The sequence below is a fragment of the Orycteropus afer genome, unplaced genomic scaffold, assembly GCF_000298275.1.
Source record: "Orycteropus afer afer isolate SDZICR_OR568_19922 unplaced genomic scaffold, OryAfe1.0 scaffold00242, whole genome shotgun sequence".
Taxonomy (NCBI): domain Eukaryota; kingdom Metazoa; phylum Chordata; class Mammalia; order Tubulidentata; family Orycteropodidae; genus Orycteropus; species Orycteropus afer.
Window position 1 is genome coordinate 5,321,075 of NW_006921829.1, and position 8,706 is coordinate 5,329,780.

Sequence of the window (8,706 nt, forward strand, 5' to 3'; positions counted from 1 at the left end):
ATAAGCAGAAATTAATGGAATTTGTTAAAACCACACCAACCTAACAAGAGATGCTAAAGGGAGTCCTTTGGACAGAGAAGCAACAACAGCAAACAACTCACCATTAACACACATGATGATATAACCCAGAAACCAACACAGTTATAGAAATACCTAAAGTAAATAAGCCCACAATATTGTAAACAGGGAACAAGAGACATCAATTGACAAATGAAGACAACTACAAACCAAAAAGAGGGAAAAAAAACTCATTACAAAACTTCTAAATGGTAGGGAAGTCAAGACAACTACAAGATAGACTAAACTGTTCTAAACTTGGGAAGAAATTATAAATCACAGGATAACCTCAAAGAAAAATGATAAACCTTCACACCAAAATAAAAAAGAGGACCAGTACAAATATTTAGCAAATACTAAAATAGAAATGAAGGAAGTGTTAACAGGATTCATAAACAAAATGAGCTCACCACAGAAAATTATATGGAATAAAGAAATCAATACCACAAAAAAAGCACATAAGAAAATGACAGCAACAAATTCATACTTGTTGATAATTACATTACCTGACAAGGAACTTATCTTTAAAATGTATAGAAAACTCCAACACCTCAATAACAAAAAGATTAACAATCCAATTAAAAAATGGGCAGAAGACATGAATAGATATTCTGGCTGCCAGCAATACATGAAGAAATGCTCATGATCATTAGCCATCAAAGAAATACAAATCAAAACAACAATGAGATTCCATCTCACCCCAGCGTTAATGGCAAAGTTCAACCAGACAGAAAATGGCAGATGCTGGCGAAGATGTGGATTAGAACTCTCCTACACTGCTGGTGGGTCTGTCAAATGATACAACCACTGTGGAAAACAATATGGTGATTCTTTAAAAAGCTGGAATTAGAAATACCATTTGACCCAGCCATCCCATTACTAGGCACATATCCTAAAGAAGTGAGAGCCAGGACAAGAACAGATATGTGCACACCCATGTTCCTCACAGCACTGTTTGCAATAGCAAAAAGATGGAAACAACCTACGTGCATATCAACAGAAGAATGGAAAATCAAACTGTGATACATACACACAATGGAATACTATGAAACCCTAAAGAATAATATAGAATCTGCAAAACACCACATAACATGGATGAACTTGGAGGACATTATGCTAAGTTAAAGAAGTCAATCACAGATGGACAGATATTGTATTAGTTCATCATTGTAAAAAGTAAAAAAAAAAAATGTTTATATATAAAAGGGAACTTTTTCTGTTGGTTACCAGGGGTGGGAGTGGAGGGGAAGGAATACTGGAAAAAAAAGAAAAAAAAAGGCACTGACTCATGTCACTTTAGTTTTGTGTATTTCACTGTACATAAATTATATTTCAATAAAATGCATTAAAACAACAACAACAAAAAAGATTGTAAACAGGGAACCAGAGACATCAGTTGACAAATGAGGACAGCTACAAACCAAAAAGAGGAGAAAAATGTATAGTTACAGAACTTCTAAATGGTAGGGAAGTCAAGACAACTAAGAAAGAACAGACTGTTCTAAACTTGGGAAGATAATGATAAATCACAAGGGTAACCTCAAAGAAAAATGATAAACCTTCACATCAAAATAAAAAAGACCACAAATATTTAGCAAATACTAAAGCAGTAACAATGAAGGAAGTGATAACATGATTCATAAACAAAATGAGCTAAGCACAGAAAATTGTATGGAACAAAGAAATCAGTAACACCATGAAAAAACACATAACAAAATGACAGCAACAAATTCATAGTTGTTGATAATTACAATGAATGTCAACGGATTAAATGCACAACTCAAGAAATGGAGAGTTGCAGACTGGATAAGAAAATATAACCCATCAATATGCTGTCTACAAGAGACACACCTTAGCGACAAAGACAAAAATAGACTAAAAATCAAAGATTGGAAAAACATATATACCTCACACCATACACAAAAACTAACTCCAGATGGAGCAAAGACTTAAATGTGAAATGTAAAACTATAAAGTTCCTCAAGGAAAAAATAGGGGCAAATTTTATTTTATTTTTTTATTGTGATTCAGGTGAAGATTTACAGAGCAAATTCACTTTCCATACAGCAATTCACATATACTTTGTCTCATGTCATTGACCACAGTTTACCACAATGCAATAGCTCCCCTCCCATTTCCTCCCCATAGTTACCTCTTCCCAGTGTCCATCCCTCCATACACTCCTGCCCCCTAGGCTGTCTCCCTGTGCATAAGGAGCCCTTCTTTCTCCCATGATTGTTCTCTCCAAGGCTTGTATCTACTTGAGTTAAATGTTTAACTCACATGCCTGTATTTTGTTTAGCTGGAAACCACAGGTGTGGGTTCAATTCCAGACCTGAAGGGCAGCTAGGGGCCATAGTCTCAGTGGTTCCACCAGGCTCTATTGGACCAGCAAACCTGGTCTGGTCCCCACCTTTTCTTTTCTTTTTTTTTTCCTCCAAATGATTTTGAGTTTTGTTCCACATTGTTCTCCCTCTCTATCCAGGATCTCCCACATACATTCCCTTCCAAGTGGATGACAGTGGTAGCCAGTCACCGTCTAGTTCTTCTGGTCTCATAGTTGTATAGGCTGCAGATTGGATGGTGTACCAGTCGCTAGGACTAATTGTTTCCTTGAATTTTGGTTTTCTTCATTCTTTGCTCTTGATGAGGAGAGACCCATTGTTGCATCTAGATGGCAGCTTGCTAGCTTATAAGATCCCAGTCACTATTCACCAAAGTAGGAAGTCGAACAATGTTTTGTATAGTATGTTATATAGGAGCAAATTTAAACCAAAAACCAAACTCACTGTCGTCAAGTCAGATCCGACTTATGGTGACGCCTGCTTGGGTTTCTGAAGCAGTATCACTATGGAAGTAGATTGACCAATCTTCCTTCCAAAGAGTGGCTGGTGGGTTTGAACCACCAGCCTTGTGGTTAGCAGTCAAATGCCTTAGGCATTATACCACCAGAGCTCCTGGGGCAAATTTAGAGGCCCTAATGTATGGCATAAATATGCTGTCAAGCATAATCCAAAATGCACGAACAGCTGAAGATAAACTGGATGAATGGGACCTTCTAAAAACTAAATTTTTATGTGCTTCAAAAGACTTCTCCAAAAGAGTAAAAAGACAATCTACAGATTAGGAAAAAATATTCGGCAACAACATATCTGACAAAGGACTTATCTCTAAAATTTATAGAAAATTCCAACACCTCAACAACAGAAAGATTCAGTCCAACGGAAAGATGGGCAGAAGACCTGAATAAACACTTCACCAAAGAGGATATTCTGGTGACCAGCAAATACCTGAAGAAATGCTCATGATCATTAGCCATCAGAGAGACACAAATCAAAACAACAATGAGGTACCATCTTGCTCCAGCACTAGTAGCAAAGTTCAACAAGACAGAAAATAACAAATGCTGACGAGGATGTGGAGAGATTGGGACTCTCATACACTGCTGGTGGGACTGTAAAATGGTACAACCACTGTGGAAAGCAGTATGGTAATTCCTTCGAAAGTTGGAACTAGAAATACCATTTGACCCAGCCATTCCATTACTAAGTATATATCCTAAAGAAGTGATAGCCATGACAAGAACAGATATATGCACACCCATGTTCATCGCAGCACTATTCACAATAGCAAAGAGATGGAAACTACCTAAGTGCCCATCAACGGAGGAACGTATAACTAAACTATGGTACATACACACAGTGGAGTACTATGCAACACTAAAGAATAATGTAGAATCTGCAAACCACTGCATAATGGATGAACTTGGAGGACATTATGCTGAGTGAAATAAGTCAATCACAGGACAAATATAGTATTAGTTCATTATTGTAAAAAGTCAAGGAAAGGTTTATATATAAAAGGAAACTCTTTGTTGTGGCATAGTGCCTAGGGCTAACTAGAGGGCTAGCGGTTCAAACCCACCGGCCACTCCTTGGAAGGACGGTTGGGCATTCTACTTCTGTAGTGATAATGCCTCAGAAACCCAAGGAGGGGTCACTGTGCAGCTAACGGTCCTGGAGAGAACAATGCTGAGGTACTATGAAGTAGTTAAAAAAATGTCTAACAGGCATTTTGCTTTATTCACTGTATACCTTAGACATCACACTATATAAATGCATTAGAGTATTCCATTGTACGGTCATATCATAATTTATATAAACATTTTTTTATTGATGGACCTCTAGAGCTCTTTGCTTTTGCCAACATCTGTAAAATAAATTTGCCCATATATACAGTATAGGACAACATTCTAGCTGCATCAAATATGAACTTTCTAAGAGTTTTTAAACTTTTTTATTGTAAGATAAAATACATACATTTTTTCTCTATAATATTTTAAATTATTAAAGTAATACATGTTCTTAAAATTTTCAAATAGAGTAAAAGTTCCCTTTCATGCCCTTCACCCCTCCCCTTTAGGACACCACCCACCAAAACCATAACCTTTAAAAGGTTGGTGGGTAGCCTTCCACTTTCCTTTACATGCACAAATGTGCACGTGCGTGCATGAAAGTCAACACGTTTCCCCAGATAATAGTATGGACGCATACTACTGATTTTTCATTTGTGACTCTTCCATGGAAGTATGTACAGATGTACTGTGTTAGATTGGGTTCTCTAGAGAAATACACACACAAAAAAAAAACCCAGCAAGGTATATATATATATATTTATAGAGAGAGAGAGAGAGAGAGAGAGAGAGAGAGAGATTTATCTTAGGAAAATGGCTCACAAGCATATAGAAGCTGACAAGTCCAAGCTGCAAAGTCCGTCTCTGTAGGAGGTGGGGCTTGCAGCCGCCTTTTTTTCCGCAAGCACAGCGGAGCTGAGAGATTCAAGCTGGCATGCAGTATATTGGTTGTTGTTTCCAATAAAAGATGAATCCGAGATCTCCAGGGGAGCGGTGAGCCGCTCACTCAAGGAAGTCTGTAGTTCAGAATGCCGTTCTTCCAGATTGTCCTTGGAATATCATTGCAAGCAGGCCCCTAGGGAAACTCCCCTTGGGCAGACTGGCCACTCAGAACTCAGTCATCTGATCCCATCATGGGAACAACCACACAGAACTGGGGTCCAGCCAAGTTGACACACAGCTCCAACCATCACATGTACCTCACTGTTTCAATAGCTGCATGGTATTTCATAGCATGGATTTACCATAACTGACCTAATGATTTCCCTTTGGGCATTTAGGTTCTTAATAGTTTTTTTAACTAGTCCAAACTGCTGCAGTGAATATCCTTGTGCACTTTTGGTTTTTAAGGAATGAGGTTAAGAATGTAAATTTAAATAGAAATAGGATTTCAGACTCTAGCAATATTTTCCAATAGTAGTTCAGCAATATATTAATAGATACTCCTGAAGGTTAAAAGAAAGAAAGATGATCATGAGCAAAAAGTTTAGGAAACAGTACTTTCAGTATTTTCCCTTCCTGGAGATTGTCAGTGAATACTATCATATTGAACTTTATGATAAGTCCTGTGGTAAATCTGAATGAACTTAATGGGATGTTTAAATAGGAAGTTTCCACTAACTTGAGATAAAATGGAAATTTTAAGGTAAGGTGTCAGACCACCATGTTAAAATTTCAATGTAGTGATGGACAACTGGTTCACCCATTGCCATCAAGTGGATTCTGATTCATAGTGACCCTATATGACAAAGTAGAATTGCCACATAAAGTTTTCAAGACTGTAATCTTTATGTAAACAGATTGCCACATCTTTCTCCCATGGAGTGGCTGGTGGGTTCAAACCAGTGACCTTTCAGTCAGCAGCCTGAGCACTTAACTACTGTGCTACTAGGGCTCCTAACAGATGAAATTAGTTAGAAGGCTCTAAAACCCACACAAAGGGCTGTGAGAGTAAAGACTAAGAAGGTTTTTTTGAGAAGAATTTTTGGAAGGAACCACTGGACTGCTGCAATTCTCACCCTGGAGCAGGGGGAAGGGTGGAGGGGTTTCTGGTGTCACCTCAAGTCTAATGAAGGGGCTTCAATGAAACTACTCAGAAAGCTTGATGTATATTCATTGCAATTGGAGGATGTAGGGGTTGGCTAAATGATCTACAAAATTCTTTCCATTCCTGTATGTCTGTCTTTGTAAACTGGATAGTACTTCACAAATATATTTAAAAGATTCGTACATAAATAATTGAATCACTAGATATTTAAATGATTATTGGATTATTTTAATGAAGTTGTATATCATAGTAAAAATGGCATGCTTGGAATTAGTCCCTTCTGCTTAAACTGTTTCTCCAGGGCACCACTGCAACCTGGTGTAAATTAACTACAATCACTGATACAGTCTGGAAGAAAATTGTTTCCTTCCCCAGAGCCTTGCAAAAGCAACTAATCTCAGTGGCTGGAAAACATCACAGGCAGTGTGTAAAGAATGTCAGGAGATAAAGAATCATGAGCAGATTTAGAGATTATGTTGAAGTTAAATGGAATAAATCTATAAATAAAAGATTTCTACATTCCCTCTAGCAGTATTTTGTAGAAGAAGCAGTCTGGGGTTAAAATTAACAGTAGGGATTGGGATATTAGGTTTATAACAAAGTCAGAAGAATGAAGATGTTTTTATGTATATGTATGCAGGTCCACAATGAAAACTATAGGCTAGCTGAAATAATGTTCCAGACATAAAGAAAGCAAGATGTCAACAGAAGTGATCAATGAACAAAAATACTAAAGTATTATTATTGAATGTCATATATCTGCTCACCCTTATTGGAAAAAGAACAGCAAAAGGGAAAGGGTAGACAAGAATTAGCTAAAACTAGACTTCACACCCAAGAACAATGAAGAAATGAAGGACTGACAATGAAACAAGCTATAGTTTTTTAAAAGGTAATATTTTTCATGAATTACTTATCAGTTTAGGTGAAGAGCACGTGAAGAATTAAAAATATCCCAAATAATAGTGCACTGGTAAAACAACATTTTAGGGGAAATAAAGCCTCTTCCTGAGGAAGTAGAATTTTCCAGGTAATAACTTATGATTTTCCTAATTTCTGTAAACAAATAATCCATAGTTAGTATGTAAGGTTAATTCAATAATATAAATAGGAAAGTTACTGCGCCATCTGTTCTGGTTACCTGGTGCCGCTCTGACAAGAATATACCACAAATGGGACAGCCTTAACAAACAGGAGTTTATTCTTACAATTTGGAAGCTTTAAGTTCAAGTTCAAAGTGCCAGGCTCCAGGGGCTGGGTGAAAGCCCCTCAGCTGTGGGCTTCAGCTCTTCCTCCAGCCCTCCATCCACTGAAGCTAGAGGCATTTCTTCACTCAGACAGCTGCTGGCTGCTGAGGCTGCCAAGCCAAAGGTTGACAAGTAAAAAGGCACAGTTCTGATGTTACCAAACCACACAGCAGGCCATTAATTTAAGTTCATTATAAGTCCCAAGGTCGGCAGAGCATGGCAGGCTGCTGAACAATGACATGGTTACATACAGGGTCCAAGTGTGCCACAGGCTAAAGACTCTCCCCAAGGCTTCTCCTTATATACAGGAAGCAGACAACATCACAAAGGAAACTACTCAGCTGCTTGTGGTAGATCCCACCATGGAGCTAATTGCCCATCTCATCATGGGGAATACTACAACCAGCTGCCCAGCCACTCAACCAGGCCCAGCCAAGTTGATACACAAACATAACTACCACACCTTCATAACCACCTGACAGGATGTAGCAAGGGTTCAATGGAGTGGAGAGCAAAGCACTGTGCAGAAGTTCCCCCCTCCCCCCTCTGCTGCGCACTAGCATCTTCTCCACCTGCACTGGCAGCACTGTTATGATCAAAGTCCTGAAATATCACTGTCCCTTTTAGCTCCTCATATTTGAAGAGCACTTATCTCTCTGGCTTGTTGCAAAAAGGATTTACAATAGCCAATAAAGAGGCATAGGGAAATAGGAAAGAGCTTATTAAATTCATTTTCAAAAATCTTCACATAGCTAGAATGAGTTTTCTTTATGATTGTATTTGATTTCACGAATTGATGTCCGTCACTACTGGATATATTCTCCAATTACTGTTATTTGTGAGGCTATATTTTCATTTTTATTGGAAAATATAAAATTAAGACCGCATTTTAAGCAAATTAGTGGCTAAACAAAGTTTTAAGAGGAGTTCTGACAAGATGGCGGACTAGGCAGAAGGACTGCACAGATGCTTTTCAACAAAGAAAAGGAAAACCAATTAACATAGACACAGAAGATAATCTTGGACCCCTGAGCCTTGAAGGGAAGGATACAAAAGTGGACTAAACCCCAACTAGCAGAAGAATTTGGGTGAAAATACCAAAAAAGGAGACACACAGAGCTGCAATCTGGCAGCGGCCTGAGCGACCCTGATGTCACAGACGACAGGGCTTGGAGATTCCCGAGTGGTGGTAGGACCTAAGAATTAACCCAGAAATCACCCTGCTAGCCAGGGACTGCATGGAAGACTGTGCATGGTGGCTGGGGAACAAATGGAAAAGGTGAAGAGAAAGGTGGGCTGAGCTGTGGACTTTTGCCGGTCTGGAGGACGCCGCCATTTTGTAGGTTTAAAAAGTGGCTTGACTATTTTGGACATTTAAAGAGACAGCACTCTCGCAGATTCCTGTGGTGGTAGGACTTAAGAATTAACCTAAAAATCACCCT